This window comes from Podarcis erhardii, assembly GCF_964252035.2.
Source record: "Podarcis erhardii genome assembly, chromosome: 1".
Lineage (NCBI taxonomy): Eukaryota > Metazoa > Chordata > Lepidosauria > Squamata > Lacertidae > Podarcis > Podarcis erhardii.
Genome location: NC_138497.1, coordinates 88,989,329 through 89,017,086, shown reverse-complemented (window position 1 = coordinate 89,017,086; position 27,758 = coordinate 88,989,329). Strand labels below are relative to the sequence as shown.

General features: G+C 42.1%; 2 long non-coding RNA genes across 2 annotated transcripts; both read right to left on the bottom strand.

Annotated features, from left to right (window-relative positions):
• Window positions 1–19,454: 19,454 nt before the first annotated feature.
• On the bottom strand, window positions 19,455–27,201 carry LOC309336438. The gene is made up of 2 exons (XR_014153995.1): window positions 26,841–27,201; window positions 19,455–20,710 (listed from the first exon to the last, which is right to left on the bottom strand). It is a non-coding gene; the product is annotated as an uncharacterized lncRNA (long non-coding RNA).
• On the bottom strand, window positions 24,041–26,108 carry LOC309336432. Its single transcript, XR_014153994.1, has 2 exons — window positions 25,325–26,108; window positions 24,041–24,185 (listed from the first exon to the last, which is right to left on the bottom strand). It is a non-coding gene; the product is annotated as an uncharacterized lncRNA (long non-coding RNA).
• Window positions 27,202–27,758: the final 557 nt, after the last annotated feature.

Sequence of the window (27,758 nt, the reverse complement as noted above, 5' to 3'; positions counted from 1 at the left end):
TTGTTCTAACATGCCTGTGAATTATACATTGGGAGCTGTTTGTTTGTTTTTGCTACAAAATGCCAAGAGGAGGGAGAGAGTACAAAGCTTTCAAGGGAACTGAGATGGGTTAAAGCCAGGGTGGGAAAAAAATATATTAAGCACCCTACCTAGCCAAATGCGAGAGGGAACGTCTAAACGTTTCCTAACCTCGGGTCTAGAAACTGTCATGGAGGCAGCCAAGGTCAGAGAGACCTAGATTGGAAGGCGCCCAGGACAACCCTCTCCAAGCTCATGACAGTGCAAGAAGGGTTACATGGGCAGGCCACTGCTGGCTCAGCCTTGCTATAAACAGTGCTGAAATGTTGCACAAAGTTTAAAATAAAACAACCCCGAAAGCCAACATCAGGAGGAAGCAGAATGTGTTATGAAATAAACCTTAAAAAGCAGTTATGTCAGGCAGGCCTGTTGTTAACTTGTCATTTTAAGGATTCCTCAGGGAACATGTTATCTGTATCCGGAGATTGTTAACATGTGGGTGTTTTCTCCCTCTCTCCTTAAAGCATTGCTCTTTGTGAAGCAGTCATAGTTGTTATTTTTCATTTTGCTCAGTCATTTTTTTGGGGTGTCACTCTGTTTGGCAGAGGGAGCTGGGACCACACTATCTGCACTACAAAATAGAGAGAGAGAGAGAGAGAGAGAGAGAGAGAGAGAGAGAGAGATGGATGTAGCAATTGTCAAGCACGCTGTGACATGCTTTGTGATCATATTCCATTTGGTGGTGACCTTTGTGTGGTTATTTTCACATGGCCTCCTGGGAATTGCAGTCAGCAAGGAAGGACAAGGACATGTTGATGCCACCATTTTGGGGTCAGCACAAGGATGGACCAAGGTAGAATTACAAAGCAGAAGGGATAGAAATAAAAATGGAGAGGAAGGGGTGAATTGTCTCTAACCCCCACCCCACCATTCAGGCACATTTCCTTTTAAACTGGAGTAGATGAGCAGGAATTCTTTTGAGATAGCAGTGTGGTTTTTGCCCTCCCTCAATTGATCTCTGGGATCCACAAGTTTGACTGCTGAGTGCATTGGCAAGGTGGTGGGTGAATCTCATTTCAGGTGTGGACATCTTCCACGCACACAATTTAGTTTTATCCTGCCCATAGCATCATTCCCAGGGGACGTCTGGAAGGAAAATGGCAAGCACCCAGAGGACCACAGCAGGTCATCATCACTACCATAGTGGTGAGGAAAAAGTGACCTAGGTGGGTTTGGTGCACCTTTAACCCTCACCCTTTCAAACTTTTAGTCTGAACATCTCCTATGTGAACTTCTGTCCCAGCGCTAATGAAAAGGTATGATTTGCTGACTGGTTAGGTTTCTTTCCATATGATTTTTGGTTCCAGACAACTATGACCAAAGATGGTACATGAGGAAATGTGTGAAGAATGAACACATGCAGCAGAAGGCGTCACCGGTGCCAAACAGAGCCTCACGCCTTATTCAGAATTGCGAAACAGAATCCAAAATTGTTCTTCTGGAACCTGATACTGTTGGCGGATCCATTTCCAGGTGCTGTTAAAAATAATGAAGGTATAATGAGATAGATCCATCCAACAGCTCCAAAGGGAATGCCTTTCAAAGGCGAATCCACCCGTAGCTCATGAGGTAGATATGCAGCCTGACTAGGACTGCCAAGAGGGAGCCTGCCAAGATGGAGCCTATTCCAAGCAATGTTCTGCACTTGTGTACACAAGCAAACAGACGGCTCAGAATCAGAAAGCAAAGAAAACGCAAGGAGGGAGCTCAAACATATCCCCATGTGCAACCCATTAGGGATCAGTAAGGAAGAGGCAATGGAACATTCAGGCTCAATCTTTGTGGTCCATTTCTCCTGCCAAGTCACGGTCTCCGGGCAAAGTATAAATTAAGCCGTACAGTGTTGTTGTTGTTGTTCTAAGCAATGTTTCCCCCTGCGCTGATTTTAGATGGCGTGAAAAAGATCTTGTGCACCTGTGCAGGCGATTTTTGAGAGCCTCAGAGTGTGGGCAGCATACAGGACAAGTTTAATCTGATACGATATGGCTGGAGTTTCCCTGGAGTGTAACCTTCGACGTGAAAAGTCAATGTGATGCGTGAGAGAGAGATGGATGATTTTTGAACTGCCTTACCTGAATCCTGCTGTAAACTTTTCCCCTTCGTTCCCTGTTGCCTTTCTTACCCACCCAAGTCTTTCTCTCTCAGCATCACCGCTTGCCAGATGGAGAGGAAGCCAGCTGTACAGGAATGGAATTCATGCAGCGTGCTGACTCACTGAGTCACTCCCCAGCCAACCAGCATACATCCAGCTCTTTCTCTCCATCGCAGATAATGGAAAGCAAGAGCTTTGAGGAAGATGCTTCATGAGTGTCTCTTAATGTTTTGGAGGCCACAGCTTTCTCTCCATGCATGTGCAGAGGGACGTTACCAAACTTCATACTCCCAGGCTTTCCTGGTAACATTCTTTTGTCATATAACATGGCAGTGAGGCAAGCTGTCAAAGGCACGTGTCACACTGTCAATATGTCAAACACTCTCTGCTGGATTTTGATCATCAGCTGGCACTCAAGGACCTATTTCAGCCTGAAGAAAGTGTTGTGGTCACCACACACACGCTCCATAACCAAGCACACATCACCACATATTCTATTGGCTAGCATAGAAGCCAATGTGGTGCAGAGATTAGAATGTCGGGAGACCCGGGTTCCAATCCCCACATTGACCAGGAATCTTATTGGGTGACCTTGGGCCAGTCACTGCTTATCAGCCTAATATACCTCACAGGGTTGTTGTGAGGATTAAATGAAGAATGGGAGAACCTTGGAGGAAATGTAATATCAATGTAATAATTAATAAAATAAAATAAAATGGGTGCACATGAGTGCCCAAAGCAACCCCTGGTGTATATTATCTGGCTCTTTTTGTTGCATTCTTTTTTTAAAAAAATGTGTTTCTGAGGCAACAGTCTATCCAACAGAGGAAGTCAGAAGAAACAGGCGATAGTCCAAATTAAAGATCTCCACTCGCTTTTTGGGCAAAACAGACTCATAAGAGCCTCACTGCACTGGAAGGTTGAGCCGTGACACTCAACGGCAAACAGCCTTGTCTGGAGTGACAAGCTTCCAAAAGAAAAGAGAAAAGACAAACAAACAAATTTTGGGAAAGGATCAGAGAACTAGTTTGGCTGGATCTTGGAATGAAAAGAGGGAGTCCACTCCGGATTTGGGAAAGAAACGTGTGGGAAAATTTTACTGAAAAAAACAAGGTGAACCGTAATGTCCTGCGAAGTTTCCACGCAGGATGGGGAGAAGGGCGAAAGAAAAACTGTTACAATTTAAAACTAGAATCAAACACCCTCCAAACCCAACAAGCAAACTGTATCCAGATAGAAGTGATTAAACTATACAATTATACAACTGTTTGGCAGAGAGAAAATAAAATGAGGATTTTAACCCCCGCCCACTTGTTAAGCAGGAGGGCAAAGATCTTTTCATTGCATTCTGAGTGCACTGCCTTTTTTCCTGAGAATTTTGTAATTGTTTCTAAGCCCCTGAGAACCCAGATAACACTGGGTGGCTGCCACAATCAACCTACCAAAGGTAGACTTAAAGAGCTGGGCTTATGAGAGCTGCTACCAAAATGTCACCTAACGTAAAGTTTGAAGTGAAGAGGGAGGAAGGGAGTCTTGTTCAGATAAAACTCTTGAGGAATTTCCTGAAAGCCAAAGCATTCCAGGAAGAGCAATGAAACTAGTTAAGTTGCTTCCACTCAGTTCTGACCCTGGACCTGCCAGAAACCACCCTTGGCTCTGTCCCAGGGTTCCAGCCCTAGATTCACAGGACCCCTCTTCTGACCAGGGACCAACAATTTTGATGTTAAGGGTTGGCATCCTTAAATCTATTCCACTTCTGTGTGGGGGAACAACAATATAAATTAATCTTGATCCAGTGACATCTCATTAACATTTAGAGAATGTTTTAAAGTCATCTTTTCCCTTCCAGATAGCTTGTGAAATAAACAACAACAACAAAACCAGTGTATGTGGCACATGTGTGTCTGCAATTAATTGTTTTAGGTCTCATAAACCAGAGAGATGATCTGTCATATCCTTCACTGTGACCTTGGTCTCATTTAATGCTTGTTTAGCAGCTATTCAGATCACCCCTCAGTTGGATAGAAGGTGGGGCTGTCTTTGAACTGCAGGAGTTAATGCATTTGATCCAGCTGCCTTTTCACCCAGGGTCATTTTATCTTTTGGAAATTCATATTCTAAGAAAGCAGTGAATCCTTCCAAGTAACTCGCTGGCACATCCAAGAAATGTTGTTGAAGGGAATGTTGTAAACGATCCAGTGAAGAGTTGTTGTTGTGGGGGTTTTTTTCCCCCTTTTTCTTTTTGGGTGTTTGTGTGTGTGCTTACTTTTATTTTAATGAGGATTTAAGTATGTATCCGTGCATGCATTTTAACTGGGTAATGTTTAGATTTAGATTGCAAGTTACTATGCAACCAGCTTCCAGAAAAATGATAAATCATACTCATAAATAGACAAATGAAGGTGGAAGAGATCCCAAACCTTGTTATAGCACCAACATTTGAAGTCCAGTTTGTTCTAGTTCCACACAGAGATAAGAAGTGGTCATGCCTCATTAGTTTATAGTGGCTAATGCTAAAGGAAATATTTTGAGGTTTTGCTTTCTAATATTTTGAGAGAGGCTGACATGTAATATGGGTCTCCAGGGGCACTGTCTTTGTAGAAGCCCCTAATACAATTGCTAACGAATTGTCATAATTGGATCATATCCATCCTATCCTATCTGGTTCCAAACCCAGGGAGGGTGCAGGGGGCGGGGAGGGGAAATAATAGTCTGGGGTGTATTTTTTCACATACACTCTGATCAAATCCTCTTGGATATCTGCATTAAAATTGCAATGGTTTTGGGAACAAGAGTTCTCAGATCTGCTAGTTAAGCAACCATATGTGAGACAGCAATAGGAGCCTGAGGGTTGGTTTATGAATGCGACATGCAAGGAAATGAGGTTGTGGGGTTTTGAGGTGATAGAACTAGGGCAGGCTGCACATAGGGAGATCACATTTCTGAATGCTTCTTCATGTAAAACCAAAGAAAACAAACAAAAGCTCGTTGTTGTTGTTGATAATTTATTACACTCCCTCCACCCTAAAGTCACAGGGCGGGTCAAAACAATTTAAAATACAACATTAAAAAGAGTTTAAAACAAATTACAATCACAAGAACAATGTGGATCCTAAAATATATGTCTCAAATCTCAAATGCCAGGACATGACCTTCCTTCTCCAAACTGGCTGCAGAGCCTCCTTCTTCAGCCTCGCTCACAGCCGCTGTATGGAAGAAGAAGAAGAAGAAGAAGAAGAAGAAGAAGAAGAAGAAGAAGAGGAGGAGGAGGAGGGGGAGGAGGAGGAGGAGGAGGAGGAGGATTAGTTTGGATTTGATACCCCACTTTATCACTACCCTAAGGAGTCTCAAAGCTGCTAACAATCTCCTTTCCCTTCCTCCTCCACAACAAACACTCTGTGAGGTGAGTGAGGCTGAGAGACTTCAGAGAAGTGTGACTAGCCCAAGGTCACCCAGCAGCTGCATGTGGAGGAGTGGGGACAGGAACCCAGTTTACCATGTTTCTATCCTATCCTGGTGAGTGCAGGACTGCTGCCAATCTGCACCCACTCCCTCATCACACACCACTGCTGCTTTCATACAATCAGCTGTAGAAACCGAGGCCAGAAAATACTTTCTCCTAGAATCCACCATGGAAGGAATAAATAGAAGTTCAAAAGTGTTCTTATTGTTTTATCACTTGTTTGCTGTCCTGGGCTCCTTTGGAAGGAAGAACAGGATACAAATTTAAAATAACCACCACTACTACTTAATAATAACACACACATACACACACAAGAATTACAAACATTCATTTGATAAGGAATGAAGAATGGTTCGGTCTAATAACCTAATTTAACATAACTGGCTTCCTTTCCTTTCTCTATGATTCCTCTTCTAACTGATTTTTTTCACCATCATTCCCAAATGAATCTCCACATCACTCACTGACACCACCCATCATTTCACCTCGCTCTCCTGCTCTCCCTGATTCTTCCATGCCCCGCTTAAGTGATATCTGAACAGGAGATGCTTCCTTTGTGCTAATCCAGTAACAGCTACGACACTGCGCCAAAGTCCTCCTCCTCCAATCCTTTTTTAAGAACACAGGAAGAGGCCTACTAAATCAAACAAAAAGTTCACCTATCCCAACCCCGTCTTCCCTGGGGTCCCAACAAGATACTTCTGGGAAGAGTGCAGCAAGACCTTGAAAGAGATAGCCTGCCAGCAGGTGATATTTGGAGGCAAACTGCCTCTGAGTCTGGTGGTTCTGTATAGCCATTTTGATTGTAGCGGTCGACAGACCTGTCATCCATAAATTTGTCTAATCCCCAATTCTGTCTGCACAGCATACTCCCTTTGCCTCAGCTGAACAGCTGAATAATTCCTGTTCCTGCTTGCTGTGTGGAGATGATCTGTTTATAATATCCACAGTGCAAAACGTGGGACCTCCGTTTAATATGCCGGCTGTTTTTCAGATTTTGCATACCCTAGCAGAGTTAGTTAAATTCCAGGGGGTTGCACATCTGGCCATGCACAAACGTGATGTGATTTAGCAACAATAATAAACAAAGCCTGCCCCAGAACGCATGCAGGAGCCAAGTAATTATGAGAGCGGGAAGTGCACATATACAGGCACAGTGCACAATGCATAATGAAACATGATACATGGCGGCAATGGAGAAGAACAAACAAATCAAATATCCAGGTTGGTGATGGAGTGGCACTGGCATGAACACAGCTCAGGCAAAAGTGGGCATATTTGCATTACAAACTTACCTTGGTTCACGTAGTTTAACTGTTAAAGCATATCCTAAAAATTCTGGGCTATGCGACTGGATAAGAGGACTATGAGTTCTCTCTGAGAGAATATATACATGTGTGTGTGTGTGTGTGTGTGTGTGTGTGTGTATAATGGTTTTTCATATTAATATTTTACAGTCATATATCCAACAAACAACATAGAATCTCATGGACTTCTCTCCTTCCCTTTGTGGGTCCTATTATTAATCATTTTCCCCTGCATCTTTTATAATAATCCTAATCTTTTACCTCTCCATTGTGTCCAAAATTCACCATTAAACTACAAGTGTTGTTCCAACCCTACTAACTATTTTAACTGTTTACAATGGATTTAAGGTAAATTATAAATTTTCCCCATTCCTGATTAAAATGTTGATCTTCCTGATTCTTCCGGTCATTTTAGCCATTTTGACGTTATCCATCAACTTGATCTGCCATTCTTCTCTGGTAGGGACTTTATCTTCTTTCCATCTCTCATGGCACCTCTCTCTGGCTGAACCAGGAATCAGAATGAACGAAGATAACATGTGCTGGATCACCTATCACTAGTCCGGCCTGAAGGATAAAAGGAATCTGTGGCTTGAGGTAGCATATCCATCACTCTCACTCACCATTCTTTTGTGTCTCTGGCTGAAAAAACCCTCACTTTTACCACTCCTCTCTTGTAAACCCCTTCCCTCCCCAATCAAGAGCTAAGATTGATGTGCCATTTTGACACTAAACTGAATGGGTAAGTTGATGGTGCTGGTCAGTGCTGACCCTGTCACATAACACCTGTAAGGAATCTCAGCTGGGACATGATGGACTCTCCAATGTGCTCTTCAAGGCTACAGCATACTGCAGTGTCATACTTCCCTTTCAAATGCCCTGAAAGCTCGTATGGACTCAAATTCTCCAGAGAAGGGATTTGGGATAGGACTGCAGAATATAACAATATCTGAAGCAAAAAGGCCAAATCCTTTCTTTCCCTTTGACAAGAACACAAGTCTCAAAAATCAAACTGTGTATCTTTTTTTATCTTGGTGATTTTAACCACGATGCTAATCAGTCTACCCTAGAAGATGCCTATCTTCATGACACAGGAAAAGAATGTGTATTTTCCTCCTTTGGATGAGACCCAACAGCGTGAGGAAAGGAAGAAGACACAAGCCACTCGTACTTTCTGCCTTACATTTCTGCATTTCCTGCCTGCCTGCATTTCCTTTGAATGTCCCAAGTGGATCTAAATACATCAAAAATCAAACCATTTACCATAAATTCACTAGTAACGAGCTTTATTTTTTCTGCTTCCAGCATTATTGTGATGTAATGTTTCCTTAATTTTTTTGAAAGCTTTGCTTTTACTGTGAATAAAGCCCCAGTTCTTACCTGCTGTGAAAAGAGCACCCTATGAAAGCACTAATTCCTGCTTACTATTTACTGTCCTATGGAGCTGCCCTTGAAAATGGTCCAGAGGCTGCAGCTAGTGCAGAATAGAGCTACTCGGCTGGTGAGCAGGGCAGCCTGATGGAAGTATGTGTCACCAGTCCCCAAAGTTCTGCAGTGGCTGCCTGTGAGCTGCTGGAAAAAGAAGAAGAAGAAAAGTTTGGATTTGATATCCCGCTTTATCGCTACCCGAAGGAGTCTCAAAGCGGCTAACATTCTCCTTTCCCTTCCTCCCCCACAACAAACACTCTGTGAGGTGAGTGAGGCTGAGAGACTTCAGAGAAGTGTGACTAGCCCAAGGTCACCCAGCAGCTGCATGTGGAGGAGTGGGGAAATGAACCCGGTTCACCAGATTACGAGTCTACCGCTCTTAACCAGTACACCACACTGGCTCAGTTCACCCAATTCAAGGTGATTGGAGACTCAAGCGCATAAAAGTCTGCCTCCCTTAATATCAACCATCTCAGGCCTCACAATGGGCAGTGGTTTGGCAGTGCTGATTCCCCCTTTCTGGAATGCTGTCCATGGCAAGGTGCATCTGTCTCTCTCCTTCTTAATATTCAGGAGGAATTTTAAAACATTCCTGCTCACCTGAGGACTGAAAGATATCCCCTCTGGCAACCTTGTCATTATGAGCTGTGAGGAGATGTGATTGTTTTAAATGTTCTTAATCTTTTAAAATATTTTTACATATTTTATTTTTAATTGTGCTGTTTTATTGCTTCGTTGCCTGTTGCCCTGGGCTCCTTGGGGAAGAAGGGTGGAGCAGAAATTTAAGAAGCAAATAAACAGTTGGGGTAGCAGCCAAAACACCTGGAAGTAGTGACTGAAGGATTGCTCCTCTCTGTTCCTCTTTCTTCCAATCTTAATTTCAATTCTCCACATTTCAGGAATTAGTAATTAAAAAACACACAAAAACCCTGAAAATTCATCATTGTTTTTGTTTTTTGTATATTCCTATATGCAGCTTTGACTAAGGTATAAATTATGGCAGGCAATTTCTCATAATGTAATGCATTTTTTTGTATTTTATTTTCACTAGTACTGTATATTCATTTTTATGCACACTTCCCTTCCCTCTAATATATGCATTTTTGTAAACATGTTTTGGTTGAAGAACTGCATTGGAGGGCACAAGGAGAAGGGGATGACAGAGAATGAGATGGTTGGACAGTGTTCTCGAAGCTACCAGCATGAGTTTGACCAAACTTCAGGAGGCAGTGGAAGACAGGAGTGCCTGGCGTGCTCTGGTCCATGGGGTCACGAAGAGTTGGACATGACTAAACGACTAAACAACAACAAAATCAACTATCTCCCCCAGCCCTATCTGCCATCATTGCTTCCTCTCTGGCACCTCTCCTTTGCTGCTGCCCATGCCACTTCAGAGGAGAGATGAGAGAGCCAACTGCAAACTATGGAGCCTGGTGACCACCAGCAGATCCCTGCCCAAGATGTCCCTGCCCAAGGCCACCAATAACCATGGGAGTTCAGTTGCTGTTGATTTTGATCTTGCTTCTGTATTTCATAGTCTCACTGCATTGCAATATTGCATCTGACTTGTTTACTCTGGCACTTTTGAATCTGTTTGATGCATTTTGCTATGAATTGCTCATGATGTCTGTTGACATTTATGACGAGCTGCTTTGCTGCATTCTTCAGCCATGGAAAAGTGGCGTATAATTTCAATTAAATTGAACTAAAATGAAACATGACAGCTTAACTGGATGAGGTATGGTTTGAATGAATGTCATTTAATTTCTGCTTTTCACTGGATTGTGAAGAGAGCTGATCCTGTGGCTTCTTCAGCTCCTGGTCTGATACCAATTTACCCTTCCCAGCCACCATGAGTGTGGTTAAGCATTTGCATTGCTAAAAGCACTGCAAATTAGCTATCTGACTGTATGCTTAATTGCACCAAGGTTCTTTTTGTGCAATATTTTGCCAATGTGCACCTGAACATTATTTTTTAAAAAAACCATACACCCAAAAAAGCAAAATGGATGTGATTTTTAAATATTGTGTTTTTTGACACTTAGGTAGGTTTTGAAAAACAGCAACAACTAAACAATATTTATTGGGTTTCCTTCCCAAATAAATAATAGAAACAGTTCACAATAAAGCATAAATCCAAAGATCAGAAAATGCAATATACATAACCAAATATGTACATTGCCATTAATGAAGCCAGATCATCCTAGAATTATTACAAAAATCCATGTGGTAATAAAACCCTTTCAAAAAGATCTGTTTTGACTTGAGAATTGCTGTGCTGAAGAATCTGTGAGTGTTTAGGAAAGAAAACACAAACCATCTATCAATAAAAAAAGTCTAATTGTGGAGATGAAAATGAATGGAAGGAAATGAAAGCTGGAGCAAGCTTTGTATGCTCCACTTCCAAAATTATTTTTGAAATTTCTCTAGTTTTGCCAGCCTTCAGGAGCAGAGGCTTGCAGAGAAGAATGAATCCAATAAAAGAAAGGAACAAAGCACATATCTTCATTCCTAACAACAATCATATGAGCGCTTCAACATTCATACGGGTGTGTTACCACATTTTTCCAACCTAAATTTTTCCACCTAAAAATAATCTTGTGAATCTGTCACCAGTTCACCAACGCAGCACTTTAGCTAAGCTAAGAAACTTGTCCCCCACCCCCAGTTCCAGCTTGATAGATTCTTTGGCAAATATCTGGACCTGGGTTGCAGGGACAGAAGACTGGTAGATGTAACTTGGATTCACACATAGAGCTAGTGATGTGATTTGATGTGTGCTGCAGCCACGGAGAGGCATGTATTGAATCCTAAAACGTCTTTGATCTTTAAAATATCAGCTAAGTTGCTTGCTTATGTAGAACAGAGGAATCAGATTCTGCACAAACCTGTTCTCACTACATGGACGGCAAAACCATTTCCAGATGATGTGGAACTCCAGATTACCTTGCCTGATTTTGAGTAAGTCATATGGTCAACATCCGTCCACTGGTTTTTTAGAGCCTTCCGCTCTCCGTTGAGCAGTTTTTAAAATATATTTGGTTGATCCCATTGGGTTTTAACTTCCTTTTTTTTTAACATTCTTTAACCTCCTTGGGAAATTCATGCTTCAGCATTGCATGTGTTTTTTCTTAGTGGGCTCTGAAGAATATTCTCCTAAGCGCAAGGGAGTGATTTACCTCTTTATTGTGTTATCAGGCTGATTTATCTCTTCATTGTGTTATCATTCTCAGGACAACATGACTTCATACACCTAAGCATTAGAAATCTCTCGATACAGTTACAACTTAGCCTCTCCAAGTCAATACAGACTTGGAAACTCCAGCTATTTCCAAACAACACTGGAAGCAATTAAGTGAACACCACAATGGAAAAATCCAAGACGTAGGGAGGGATTCCAGAGGGACAATAAAGGCCTTGCCTTCTAACCCTAAGTTAAATGTATCATTCTTATACAATGCCTGTTAGTAATGAGTACCTGGATCTGAATTTAAGATACAGAATATGGTTCTGAATTTGGGGCACCATGCCAAGAAATCTCCATGGTGCAATTAGCTCTGGTGTTAGCTTTTCAGTAGATGGTTTCTTACACACTTAAGTCAGTCCACAACATAGTGAAACTGATGAACTAGGACTTAAACTGATTCCGGCCTGTTATATTTCAGTATGGATAAGTGGGTGAAATCCAGGCATTTCTGATTAACTAACAGACTATCTGGTTTGGTTAAACAAAAGCCAATTTATTGCTATAAGTCCTAGGCTCCCCGGATGCCCTGTGCAATCACTCAAACTATCAAAGGCTTTCAGTGAAGCACCTGTCTTACTGCAAACTGGCTAATACAGCCAACCCTTCTTTCTTCTGTAAGGGACTTCCCCTGCATGCAAAGACAGGCTCTGGTAGATTGAGCAGAAAAGATGAATAGTCGATCCAATGGTCAAGAAGGTGGTCTCTGCATGTGCTGTAGATGGGGCAGATGAGGCTCATCATCCTGGAAAGATAGCCCATGTAGGAGAAGGAAAACTCTGATCCTAAACCTCCACTGCCTTGTGAGATATCTTCTGGAGAAGAAAAGGCTAAGGAGCAAACCCAACACAAATCCAGAGTGGAGTCCCTAAGGCACCTTGTATGCCGCCTTCTGGCAATTCCTGCAGCCAAGCTGGTGCCAAACATATTGCTCTGCTTTCCTTTGGACCACATCAGTGAAGCCGAGTGGGAGGGTCTTGCCGCCTGGGCAGCCCAGGACCTCCATGCACACTGTCTAGGCTTGCGCCCTGGGAAGGTCACTTGCGGGCTGCTAACTCAGCATCCCAGGAAGTGCACTCATTGTTTCTCAAGACAGATGGATGGAAACAAAAACATTAGGGGAAATTGCTTGCAAAATGATATATTAGTGCAAAATGGTATACAAAACATGCATATTAGGAGAAATGTGCACTCAAATTCTGAGAGATTTCCATGAGGCCCTCTTTTTAAATAAATAAATCACAAACTGACGTGGAAATGTGGAGAAATGAATTTTAAGGCTGGAAAAGAAATGAGAAATGGACACAAACTGAAACTGACGGTTTTGTCCATCCCTAGTCACGAGTCACTTGGAAGTGAAATGTGGTGGAAACGCTTTAGGAAAGAGAAACATTTTGTCCAGGAAGCAGTTTCTGGCATGAGCCTGCAATAGAATGCTGGTAATGTGCAGCCCATCACTCCAGCATTGGTTTATCCTCCTGTCAGGGAACCATATGCCTCAGGACTTCTATGATTCCAGAATGTTACCTGAAGAATAACCCAGATGAAAAATCAGCCATGGCTGTGGCTGTCAGATTTAAATAAGGATGCAGATTTCCCTTTCTTTGAGTGCATGTCTTTCTCTAAGAGGCAGGCTAGAGCTTACTAAAACTATAAAAAGTATGTTCTTGATGCTGGAACAGCATTCCTACGAGCCGCTTGCTTTATCACAGCTCATTAACATAGCAAACAAAAGTCCCCTGAGGATCACAATCTTGTTCAAAGTTGATGGAGAAGTGACCTTTCTGGTTTCTGCAACTCATGCTGATTTAGAGGAGGAATGCTGAACTGGGCTTAGAAGCATTTCAAAGATTTCATGCTGAAAACATTCATTCCAGCTCTATTTGTTGAACTATAACTCGCTACCACATTGGAGTTCAGCAGGAACGTTTCCCAAAGCCCCTGTAGAAGAAATTTATGGTTGTTCAAAGCAGCATTATAGGCCACAAATGTGTGCACTCCACATGTCTTTGTAATCACATAATGACTCATTTCCTTAATCTCCCATTTCCTATAGCCTCCTTACAAGCAACTCATAAACCCAGCTCCATCATTGCTCTCCTGGCTAGAATTGGGCAGAATTACGCCAGCTCCTGCTTCTGGTTGGCTGGCTGGGATTCCCTCTCTCTATTCCCCCCAGAAACGTTCCTTCCATTAGACTTTGTCCTCTGCTACAGTGACACCTATTGATGAGGTAAGAATGCATTAACTTCAGGATCCCCCGGCACCAAGGCCAGCCAGCATGTACTTCCTGACCTCAGCCAGATGTTTCTGTTGTGGAGCAAATGAAGTTCACACCCCATGGAGAGGAGCTTCCAACAGTTTTTTGACATGAAGATGTTGGTGGCCAGCCGGCATGACATCAGCAGTTTCAGAGAATTAATTGAGGAGGGGACAGGAAGCTCCAATGGCTTGCACTTCCTGTTTCTCCATAGTGTTGTCTCACCCACCATGGAACTTTCTGCATTCTCCTCACACCTATGAGACAGGCACTTGCATATCACACAAGCGAGTGAGATGGAAAAAGAGTAGCAAGTGCAAAACAACCGCATTTCCTGTTCCCTCCATGACAATGTAACATTCAACACTGTTTTCCATCTCTAACCTCAGTGAGGTGCTAAAAAAAGAAGAAAAGAAAACAGTTTATGGCCTTCACAGTTTACCCTTCAAGACAAAGAATTCTCAAAAGGGATTACTTTATCCCTCCAAAAGGCTGAGGAGTGGAAATGACTGAGACATCTCACTGATAAATGAGACATACCCAAAGATAGTTCTATCAGCATTTATATGGTGAAATGTCTGGAGTGGCGGCAGTCAGCCAGGCACATGCTAAGTGACTTCAGAAAACAACATGGGCTGATAAAGGTTGGGAGTTCAGTCTGAAAGGGCTAGACTAAATTCTAGACCAAACAGATTTCTCAAAGCTATAATGTCTTTGAATGCTCAGTCTCAACAAAAAGGAACAATTTTTGCACTGAGATAGATTAAACCTGGATTTAGGCCCAGGCCTGAAGTGCTGCAGCACATCAACATCCCAAGCAAGTCTTCTGTTGATGAGATTTGTAGGCCGGAAATCAGGGCCTCTGTGAAGTGCTGTCTGGTGAACTACTCATAAGGAGAGCCCTGCTGGAGCAAACCAAAGACCTTGGTTCACAATATGTGAGCATGGTAGCCCTTTCCCACTTGTAGTCCCCAGCAAGTGGTATTCAGAGCCATACTGCCATGGAGGGAGTGCATACATCATGACTCATAGCCATTGACAGCCTTATCCACTATGAGTATGTTTAATCCCCTTTTGAAACTGCCCAAACTGATGGCCCGAACAATACTGTGTAATAGTAAAGTCCATCGTTTCACTATGTCAGGGGTTCCCTAAGTGGTCTGTAGGCCACCAGTTGCTGATGAGCTTCACTGAGGTGGTCCACATCACGCTTGCAATTCAAAATCACACAGCATCTAGCACTGTGCATTTCAATTTCCAAAGCAAGCAGAAAAAACTATGAAGCAATCCACCAAAACCCTCAACAGTTTTCAAGTAGTCCATGGAAGAAAAGGTTTGGAGACCACTGCAATATGTGAAGAAGCACTTCCCTTTGTCAGTTCTTTATCTCCTACTGTTCAGATTTATTGGTTCTAGTATTATAAGAGGAATGGGGTGGGGCTTCCTATCCACTTTCTCCACATCATGCATATTCTATCGCCTCTACCCTGTTTCCCTCTTACCCCTTTTTCTAAGCTCTGGGCATCTTCCAGCACCTATAAAATCTTAATAAAATGTCAAACATTAAAAGCTTCCTGTCACATAGAGGAAGAGGGCAAGTAGACCTGTGGAAAGGTGGGAGGAGGGGTTTGCCTGGCCACTAGAAGAGTTGTTTGTTCACCCATCAGCACTTGGGGAAGTGTGAAGTGATTGGATTACATGGATTGGTCAAACAAACAAAAGACACTGAGCTTAATTTTGAAGTGGAAGTCCAGAGACTGGGCAGGGGGAGAGGCATGGTATAGGTGTTTTATTTTGCAGAGGAGCATGAAACATGTACTTTCTATTCATATGAGGTGATAGAACATCCTAAGCAAGCCTCTGCCTGTAGAGCTCATTCCTAAGCATAGAATTCTTTTCCTATCATGTTGGTTTTCTATCATTGTTTTATTTAGTATTTTATGGGACCTGGGGTTTATTTAATGTGTGTTTTCTATTGTGAGCTTTAAGCCATCTTGAGTGCTTTTCTCTCTTTTTTTTGAGGGCAAAAGGCTGAGTTCATGGTAATAAATCAATCAGTAAAGTCAGCTGACCTGTTGATAAATGAATGCAATGCTTAGTACAGTCAATCCAACTTGGGTCAGCCTGACTCGGGTGGCAGCACCACAGTATTGAATGACGGGGAGTCACTTGGGAAGAATTTCCATAGCATGCTGGCGCATTGTCCTCCACGGTGGCTCTTCCTTGACCCAGCATTGTTCTGGGTCAGCCAGAAGGCAATAAATGTGAAACTATTCTCAGTGATTCGGGAATGCAGGCAAATGATAGGACAGCTGAACAGCATTAAACAGGGTGGGCAGGCTTCGTAGGTTAACACAACTATGACAGAACACAAACTTATTTGTTACATTTTTCATCCCACCCTTCCTCCAAGGAGCTCGGACTGGCACATAGGTTCTTCCTCACGCATGTTATCGTGACAGAATGAGATTTCATCAGCATACAAATTACATGGATATTTCAAAGATATGGTCTGGCTTGACACAGTAACAAAGTAGTTTATCACAGCCATCTTAGAATAGTTGGTAGTTTGTACAGATCCAGAATACAATCAGCATTAATATACTAGGAATCCAGGGTGAGGAATCACAAAGCAGGAATTCAAGGCAGTGCCTACTTTTACTGCTGAGGCAATGTCCCGGGAAAACTTGGAAGCCTTGATTGTTGCTCCAGCTTAGATGAACCAGTGGCAGAGTCACCACACAATAGGGATATACATTCATTTTGTTAGCAAACGAAATGAATGGGGCTCATTTGCTACATTCATTACTGTGAAAGGGCTGAATGCCAGAATTATGAATGAGTTCCAAATGCCAGATATTAATTTGTTCTTCACCCAGAACTCTGCTTCTGTTCCCCTCTAGTAGCCAGAATACTGTAGGTCAAATAAAGGATGCCGGGAAGGGGAGAGAGGGAGGAAAGAGAGGGAGACTGACACCGTAAACTGTCCAAACATTGAAGCCAATGTGTAAAATATCCTAATAGGCCTTTTTTCCAAAGTGAACCCTTGAACTTGGGGCCATCCCACAAAGCTGAATGTTGGAAGACTCGGGGCAAAGAAAAGAAAGTACACAGTGCACAGTTGAACTATGAAATTGGCTCCCACAAGACATAGCGATGGCCACCCACTTGGATGGCTTTAAAAGAGGGTTAGACAAATTCACGGAGGATAAGACTATCAATGGCTATTGGATGCTAGCCGCATACCTCTGTTGTCAGAGGCAGTGTGCCTCTGAATACCAGTTGCTGCAAATCACAATTGGGGAGAGTGCTGTTGCATTCAGGTTCTGGTTGCAGGCTCCCCATAAGTATCTGGATGGCCACTGTGAGAACAAGATGCTGGACTAGAAGGGCCTTTGGACTGATGCGACAGGGCTTTTCTTATGTTCAGTGGGGAAGAAGTTGGGAAGGAATATAAAAAGGGAAATTAAAGGCTTGTTTGAGTTCCTCCTTGGATTTAGAATGTTTGCAGATTCCTGGTTTATTCATTCCCCATGTCTGTGCACAAACAGTACCCAGTCAGTCATTCTTACCATTCTTATAAGAATTTTCAATCCATTCCATACTGTTTCCTCAAAATGCTTTCTGCTTAGTGAAGTGTACTTTCTTTGGGGATTTGGACTTCACTTCCCTGCTATTAGCATGCTGATGACACCCAACACTATCCTTTTCATCTCAATCCAGGAAGGCCATGGGTGTTCTGAATCGTTGCCTAGAATCAGTGAAGGGCTGGATGAGGATGCACAAATTGATGTCCAGAAAAGGCAACAGTACTCTTGCTTAGTGAAGCTACCCATCTGGATTTCAGCAACCTTCTCTTGATTAGCCGTGGTCTGCAAAGCCAGGTCTGCAGCTTGGAAGTGCTCCTGGACCCAACTTACTTCCTAGATAGGCATAACATGTACACGTGCTAATTGATATAGATAGATGCACGTTTTGAGAGAATCACTATAATTTTAGTGATTTATGGATAATTTTAATTTAAACATAGTAAATCTTACCATAGTTGGAAGGACTGCGATCAGGCGACTTATGTGCCCATTTAATCTGCTTTCCAGATGGGCAACTTCGAGGCCCTTTGTGGCCTGCACCATTCCACTATGCAGCAGTGATGCCGGTGTTTGTAGAGTGGCTTGGTGGCATCAACCCACTGTCCCAGCCACTTTTTTGCTCTGTGATGGTCCACCTTTGAAAAACATCTGTAGAAACATCAGCAAACACAATGCTACCATGGGCTCATTATTGGGAGTATAGGACTTCTCAGAAGTTGTGGGGGAGTGGCACCTGGGTTCCCTTTAAAAGTGAGGTGAATGAGTTCTTTATCTTCTTTTTTTTTTTTTTTATAATATTTTTTATTGATTTTACAACATAAACAAAAAACAAACAAACATAATGCGACTTCCCCAAACCTCCCCTTCACTGCATCCAAATTTCAAAATTTTTAGCAATTCTTCATCCCATTTTTATATTTAATTCTCTTTAAAAAGAGTTTCTGCTTTATAAATTTCGATTTATAGCTGTAATTCTTTGTGTCCAATCCCCTGACATCTTAACATTCCGAAATTTTACAACAATTTTTAAGATAGATTTTAAATTTTTTCCAGTCCTCCTCCACTGTCTCTTTCCTCTGGTCACGGATTCTGCCGGTCATCTCTGCCAGTCCCATAAATTCAGTCACCTTGGTCTGCCATTCTTCCAGAGTAGGTAATTCTTTAGTCTTCCAATACTTCGCCAGAAGGATTCTTGCTGCTGTTGTTGCGTACATAAAAAAGGTCCTATCTTTCTTTGGTACCAATTGGCCGACCATGCCCAGGAGAAAAGCCTCCGGTTTCTTTACAAATGTCCACTTAAGGATTTTCTTAATTTCATTATAGATCATTTCCCAGTAGGCCTTAATCTTTGGGCAGGTCCACCAAAGGTGATAAAAGGTTCCTTCACATTCATTACACTTCCAGCAATTGTTATTGGGCAAATGATATATCTTTGCAAGCTTGACTGGGGTCATGTACCACCTATAGATCATTTTCATTATGTTCTCTTTCAAGGCACTACATGCCGTAAATTTAATACCTGTGGTCCATAACTGCTCCCAGTCAGCAAACATAATATCATGACCAATATCTTGTGCCCACTTAATCATGGCTGATTTAACCGTTTCATCTTGTGTGTTCCATTTTAGCAGCAGATTATACATTCTAGACAAATTCTTAGTATTGGGTTCTAGCAATTCTGTTTCTAACTTTGACCTCTCCTTCTGAAATCCTAGTTTTCTGTCCTGCTTAAAAGTTTCATTAATCTGGTAGTAATGTAACCAATCTCGGACTTTAGGTTTCAATTTCTCAGTTCTTTATCTTCTTCAGCAGTTGGGCATCCTATTAATATCTGGCCTATAAAATGGGGACTTTCCCCCATCTGTCATAAATTTGGGAGGTCTAATTCTTTGACCTCAATCTATGGTGCTGGTTAGATGGAAAACACAGATGTTAAAAGCAACAGAAGAGCACTTGGGTTTCCCTTGGAAAGCAGTGGGAAACAAAATTGAATAAGGAAACAGAATGTGATTTTAATGAATGGATAACCAAACAAATAAGATGTTAATAAGGAAACATTTTCCTTAGAGCTTAGGAACCTTCCACTGGCCAGGCAGATACCTGTGGTACCTCACCACATGGAGCAACAGGCAACAGATCACTAGATTCCAGGTTCTAGATCTACTTTCTTGATTTCTGTTTTTCATTTTGAATATTTCTAAAGAGGAAAGGCTTTCTGATTTGAAGAGAGAGATAAGAAGAAGTAGAACTTTAGAATTCCAAATTATTTAGACATTAATTTGTCAAGAAAGCAAAACATGCCATTTGCCCAAGGTTAATGTGGAATGTTATGCAGAGCAAAAAAGAAAAAAGGTCAAAGGCACAATTTAAAAACAAAGAGATGATTGGCAAGCTGGTAACACTGCTGAGAAGGAGCTGGAGGTTGTGCTAGAAGAAAAATGGATGTGAATTTAGTAATGTAACTCCCACAATCTGGGAGAATGTGGATCCCAGAATTTGCTGGAGGGTTCCAGAAGGGTTTGGAATGTTGCTGTGAATGCTGATGCAGCAAAGTATAAACCCTTTTTATTCTTTTATTGTTTCTGCTCTAAAAAACATAAACTGAACAGAGGCTTCACCTTTTGTGTTCATATGTATCTCTGAGCGCTAAATTCTAGTTTATCTCCGGTTTTCAACCATTATGTTGTAGTTGGAGGCTTTGAGATTAGGAACCCTTCTCGTGCCAGTAGTTTATGGATATTATCTAAATGAGGCTGGTTGTTTTTGTCTTTCTTTTAGTTTTTGAAGATGTTAAGACAATCACAGTGATGCTGGGGAGATTGTGCTCTCTTGACTACAGTCAATAAACTTTCTCTTTTCCTCTTGATAAATCATGTGTATAAACACAATTTGAGTCTTTTAAAGTCTCTGTCTTGTTCCTGTGAAAAGTTGGAATTCAGCTCATTCCTACTGATTGCACTGAAACTGATTTTCAGTGAACTTCCAGTTCATCGCTTGAAAAGCTTCAATGGGAAGAATGAAAATGCCCACTGTAGTCCTTGCATCTCCTTTCTTATGACACTGACCCCTTCCCCAAGCTAAAAAAGAAAGGAAAGCATTATCTCAAAAGAAAGGGAATGGGTGGAAACTGTTCAGTCCTCTAACCAAAACCAGAGAGGCCATGTGGATCTTCTCATTGGCTGCAAATGTCAACGATGGTGTCTATTTCTTCCAGGATTCATCGGGGTTGACTACAAGTCTCATCATTCCTAGGAAGAAATGAGGCTCCATGTTACATTTCTGAACAGTGGAGAGCCCCGTGGGACCTCACCCTCATTGGCACATGATGCATGGGGCATCATTTTCTGCCAGGAAAGATAGAGCAAGCCCCACAATATTCTTCATTATTTGTTTTTGATACATCTGTGCCTCTATAACACGTAGTTATCTGGGTGGATGACAATAAGCATGAAAAAAGTGCATGAGGCCATAAAATATAAATCAGCATAAGGACAACAAAACAAAACTCACTGCAGTTATTTAAAAGGCCCGGGTGAACAGAAAGGATGGTGCCAAGTGTACCTTCCTGGGAAGACTTTTCCATAACTGAGGTGCCATCACCAAAAAGGCACTGGTGGTTGGCTGCATCACTTTGTTCAGCAGGGGCAGTTGGAGCAGGGCCTCTGAAGAAGATCTTAATATTTGGTAAGTATATATGGGAGAAGGTGGTCTTCCAGGTAACCTGGTCCTAACCCATTAAAACCACCACTTTATAAATGGGACCTAGTATTTTACATGTTGTTTGCCACTGAGGTGAGCCCCTACAGGCCCTGTGCACTGTTTCCTGAGTTCATGGGAATCCTCTGTCACTGACAACCCCACTGTTTCCGAAAGTAAGTTTTTGTCGTTTGTTTCCTAGTAAAGGAGATCTAGCAGGGGCAATGGGACAAGAGCCCCATTTTGAGACAGGCCCAGCTTAATAGGGTTTGGACTTTCAAATACACCCCACCCCCCAATCTCGAATATGTATCCCAAATCCAATGAAAAGTATGATAAGACAAGAAGCCAGAAGGGATCTCAAATGTTATCGAGTATAACCCATTGCTGGTTCAGGAAATCCACTGGTGCAACATCCCTGCTAGGGAGACAACTTCTTAAAGACCTCTAAGGACATAGAGCCCATTACTTTCCATGCCAGTCTGCACCTTATAAACTCTTATACAATATATGTTTTAAAGGTACCTTTAAACCCCCCCCCAAAAAAAAACACACCAAGCAAGCCAGAATATAATGCTTCTTAGTTGAGGTTCAAGCTATGCTTAAATAGCAAGGCTCTGTTTTAGGGTGTGTGTTGGGCATTATGATCATTTTATTTTTGGTCATCTTAATCCTTCTCTCTCTCTGCATTAGCCTTGTATATGCCAGGAACTGGAAAATTAATATCTTCCCATGGCCCGCAAACTAGCATTCTTTACACTGACAAGGTCCTTGCAAGTTGCGATCTTTCCTTTTGGTTTGTGCCAGGAGGAAAAGAGCCGGGCTTGCTTAAAGTCCTCCAAGGGCTGCTGTTTTATTTGATTTCATTGTGTTCCTCAAATTGCGCACATCGCCTTCAACGATACGAACGCAAAGCTGCAAGCAGCCCTAAAATGGGTCAGCCGGATGCAAGCCTGGAAAACATCCACACCCCGAACACTTGTTCTCATCGGGAGTGTTTTCTCCCAGCTACCCTGGCACTTGCCTCTCAATCAGGGTGCGGTTTTGAACACAGCACAGAAGATTCCTCAAGCAGTTCTTCTTGCTCAGCCTGCAGCCAAGTACAAAATAATTTATTAAACAGCCCAACCCCCAGCATATGGAAGGTTTTAATGCACCGAAATTTATGGAGATGCCTGTGCACAAAGGCACACACGCCCAGAGCTTGTGGCTTTATGGGCTGTGGACCTGCTCCTGCATGAAGGCAGTATGCCCTCGGTTACCACAATATAACTTTTTTGGGAAGAGGCAGGTAGGACTGCTCACAGAGCAACACAATCCCTCTGAAGCCATCGCATGGCATACTTGACAGATTTTTCTGGGTGCACACTGTTTTTGTATGATGCCCATCCACGAATGCTTTCAGAAGGGAAGAAACAACAACACATCTTTTTCCCGGAGCATCAGAATTCAGGTACCAGCAGTGAAAGCAAGAAAACAGCCCCATTCACACTAGGTAGGGAAATAGATGCTAAGTCCTCCACAAATACCTCTGCCCCAGATTCTATGCCTTGTCTGAGGCTTTTACAAATCCTCATTACACAGCCCAATGCATTGTTGAGTTCCTCCTCCAAAGTGTTCAAGTTAACACTGGGTAGTTTTATAAATGGTGGAAATTGGAATAAGTTAATAGACCCATCCATGGACAGGAATTTTATGGTAATTGAGATTAGAAGATGCATCCAGTCACATTTCCAAGAGGCTGGTCTAGAGGATCTATGGTAAATGTTGAATCTCACAGAAAAGGAACTTTCCTTTCTCTTTTCACTACATCACAACTGATTCCTTTTAGACTGTTTCCTAGTGTGCAGCATGCTAGTATTACAAGAGGTGCACAATAAAATTCATTTTCGCTATAAAAAAACCCTTTATTTTCCTTCATTAATTCCTTAAAATCACTTATCCATTTATCTCCAGCCCACTCTTTAAGAACAGTGATGAGTTGCTGTTTGTCCCATGAGTTGTTATGGACATCTGAGTTCATGGCCCCCAATTTCTTTCATTATTCATTGAAATTACACTTGTTTTTGTTACATTCAGTTTTGTTACTTCCCCCCTCCCCAGTTTCCTTTCCTTTCCTATTATTTTAGCTTCTGCATGTGGTGGTTGTGATGGCAGAGCTGTTTTCAGCAGCCACCATGTTCATTCCTGGAATGCCCTGGAATGTTGTAATGTCCAAGATATTGTGGGAAAATGCAACAATGGCAGGCTGGAGGTGGTTACCAAATCAATTCCACTGGCACTGGAGAAGTGAAGCCCCTCTGCCCAAAACTGAATGGTAAATGAGTACAAATGAAATAAAGGAAATGAACCCATTTTAAAAAACTTTTGGCATTTGTATCATTGTGAATCAAAATGATGCTGGGTTTATCATGTAAACGCCATCTAAAGCAACCTGGAAATTGAATGTTTCTTTCCTAGATAATGAGGTGCTTAAAATCAAACTGCTAAATAAAACCAAACAGTTCTTTGAGATTAAAGTTCCAGGGCTTCCAGATCTTCCAAAATAATACTATGGGGCCCCTTTAAAAGATGCATCAGAGGGAGAGTAATTGCATATGAGTCTTACAAAAAGAAAAGGTATAATTCAAAATGCAATCAAATTGGAGGAGCAGAAAGCTGAAAGCTGTAAAAGTCAGTGCTGCTTCATCCTCCCTTGAACTTCGGAAGAATGCAATAGCAAGAATATGGAATTAATAAAATTTGTACAGATAAAGGCCAGGTTCCTTTGCATTAAACAAATGCATGGCCGACCTGTTAGCTCACAAATGGAGGTAAGCTTGATGCTCAGCATATACTTCTCTACTGAGGATCACTGAGAATAAATAGCACACCAAAATAACTGAGCTTAATAATGTACTTAGACCCTTTTATTCAAAATTATACACTCCTGAGAGAGAATCAACACAAGAAGCAATTTATGCTTTCCTGAATAAAGTTCAGCTCCCACGGCTATTAGAGGAGCAAGCACAGATGCTTCAGAGGCCTCTGCAAGTGGAGGAAATAGAAAACACAATTAAAAACAACAAAGCTGGTAAAGCACCTGGGCTGGAGGACTTCGCAGCCAAATGGTATAAAACCTTCAACGATCCACTGGTCCCACGACTAGATGTCCCATATAAAAGACTTATGGATAAAATATGTTTTCTTCTTGATAAGGCTCACATCTCAAGAGTAAACTGGACAAGAATCAGGCTAAATGTGACAATTAAGGATACATCTCACTAATGAGTCATGATTATTGCCATTTTGGCAGAGAGGCTACGAAAGGGGAACTAAGGTCACAAGCATAAACGCTCTTACTAGGGTAATCCCCATTAAACACAGTGGAAGTTACTTGTGAGTAAATGTGCCCCACATGACTGCAATCTTATGCTCACTTCCTTGGAAGTAAGCCCCACTGAATTCAGTGTAAACCAGTTTGTAAATGAATAAATGCATAGCAATTTAGTGGAGGATAACAAGAACAACATCGACCAGTGGATTGATTTCATTAGTATATGCAAAGATAAATGAGACCCAGCTGTTATTGTATTAGGCAAACACTCACTGTTAGTGTATTAGGCACACACTCACACCCCAACACTGAGAAAGTTAAATAGAAAGTTGCATTCAACACTGCATGAGAGTAGTTTCACTCATGCATTAAGATTTCCCTCTCTTCTTCTCCACCCGTGACCTCCATCAATTTGCTCTAGAAGGCCACTCAGCAGTTAACAACAGATTTTAAGGCTGCACAAGAGCTGCAGGAGGGAGAAGAAGAAGGGGTTAGAGATAGGATGACAATTCCCAGGGTTCCCTAGGGATTGTTAAGCCACTCTGAGAATTATAGCTCTCTGAGTGGAAATAGAGGTCACTTAACAATACTCAGCACCCTTTACAAACTACAGTTTCCAGAATTCCGTGGGAAAAGCCATGATGGTTTAAAATGGTTTGCTGCAGCTTCAAATAGATAGTGCAGATGTGGCCATTCTGGCCCCCATTCACACCTGGGAATCTGTATTCTGCATCAGCTGAAGTTTCTGAACCATTGTCTATGGCAGTCTCATATAACTGTGTACATCTACTGAAATCCCATCATCCCTCATATGGGTCAAAAAGCCCTGATGGATTTGCATCCATCATACATTGCTCAGGCCTCTCCCTCGTCTTCCTTCTTCCCCTCCCTGGTTTTCTTTTCTTCCTTCTTTGTCCAGTTATATGAATGCATCCCCAAGTTCTCTTGGTTGTATTGTCTGTCCAGCTTTTTGCTGGTTTATTGCAAGCGTAGGAATGAAATAAAATATGGATTTTAAAAGGAAAACATTACAAGAGCACCACACCACAGGCTCCCTTGAAAGAACCAATCTAAGATCTAAAATATTGTCTCTGCCTCTTCTCACAGCCTGTGGATTTGCTCAGCCTTTCTGTCCCCATTGTGCTCATATAATAACTTTGTGAGCAGGCCTTGCCTCCATATTCTGCAGCTGGAATGAATTCAGGCAAACTCAAATATTCAGGCAAACTCAAATATTCAGGCAAACTAAAAGAAGAACTGGCCAAGAAGAAACAAAGACTTACAAGTCACTGGTGGCTTTGCTAATTTCATCCAGCTTGATCCTTCATGTTTACTAGTCAAAAGGCTCCTAACAGAGACAGGAAAACTGTGCCAGAGAGGGAGGAGGATGAGATGACAACGATGGAGAGGGGCTTCTTATTTTTGTTTCAGACAGTATATTTTGTCTTCTAGGCACTATTCAAAATGTTTGCTGTCACCTTAGGTACCTTGAATGCATCATACTTTAACAAAAGGCTGCTCCCTACCATTATTCCTTGTCTAGACAAAGAGGGTGCTTTTCACAGTCCCTTCCATGAACCAATACAGGGATGCTATGCATGGCAAAGAAAGTGTCTCTCTGGTGCTGGCTACTTCATATTTGCAGGACCTAGTTCAGTCTGCTGTGGATTCTGTGAGGGGATGTTGTGTTTACTATGAGTAGCAGAGTCCTTCTTAGATATGTCTGACATTTACTACGCCCCATTTTTTTCCATGGGAATTTTTCTGCAAGTGCACCCCTTCCTCTATGCAAATCAACAGTGGTACCTCTCTTTCCCATGGAGGAAGAGCTGCACTCAGAGCAGCTCAGAATCTCCATCACAGATTCAAGAAATTAAGAGCATAGTGCATCCATGCAATGCCCATCTGGAGGCCTATGCACACCTGTAATATTTATAGCTCTTATCTATAATTCAGGGAACATTTTAAAAAGCTGCAGTTTCATACCCTAAGCCTTCGACAGAGGGGAAACTATAAATCTCATTAACTTACTACCTGCATCTTTTCCACAGTTTTCTTGTGGGAAGGTTTACTTTAGCAGAGTTAAACAATCCCCTTTGTAAGTTTATGCAGCGATCAGCTTGTTGCTGACTCGTCTGAATTCTACTACTAAAGATGCCTTCCTGGTTAAAAATCCCTTTGAATCCCTCTTAAAGAATACACACACGAATCTGATTCATGTTAATATAAAACTATTTGGGTTGGTGAGCAAGGCAACCTCTCTTCATGCTTCTGTAGCTGCAACATACTCTGCTTCTGTGGAAGACAATGCTACACAGTTCTGTTTATAACTACCCCATGAAACAGGTCCATCCCACATTTCTCACCAGTTATGTGGCTAGAAACTTTCTTTTTCTTTAAATACTAAAATGAAAGTCTGGAAAAGCAGTCTTCCTAGCCCTGTGTTGTTAGGTAACGAAGTCTGCAGGATATTCAGAGCCTTGTAGACTTCTAGATTCCTCAGTACCTGCCCATTATGATGTCATGACATGGTGGCACGAAGGCATCACCTGATTGCTCCTTCCCATAACCTTGATGTCAGTAATGTCTCTTATTTCAAGCATCATGTTTCCATGTTGCTTTTTTATGGATAACCCTGCAGGAAGCATTAAAAATTACAGTGGGCCAGTGGGAAGACTGTGGCCTTGGTTTCATGATATCCCCACAGTAAAGAGAACACAGGCAGGGTGTGGGGGGGGGGGTGGAGAGAGAGAAGAGAGGGAACAGTGTTTAAAAGTGGCTATTTCCTTCCTTTCTCCCAGATCCGAAACAGACCAAAGGGATGAAATATACCAGCAGCTGGAGCTAATTTTGAGGTTATTTTACAGCAAGAGCTACAACACAATAAAGCACTAACCCTGAATGTGGCTTTGCGCTTTCTGTCTGACCTTCTGAAATTGTTCTGACTGGAGCTTCTTAGCCTCGTTGTGTCATGTCTGCTCCCTTGCCATGCACACATGATAAACCCCATGTCCGTTTCTGGTAGCAAAGAATGCTGCAAATGTACACAAAGTGCTCAAGAGGTTGGTTGGGAGACAACAGATGCAGCAAATAGCTTGAGTTGTGTGCACACACAAATCAGATTTCAAGGATAGCTGTTTGTGATATGAATGTAAGTGGTTCCCACAACCTTGTTGGCTCTGGATGATGAAATCTGACCTACCTTGCACAAATTATGTCAATGCAGAGCACGCGTGTGACGTCTCAGTGGCATGTGGGCAGGTTAAGGATTGAAAAAGAACCAT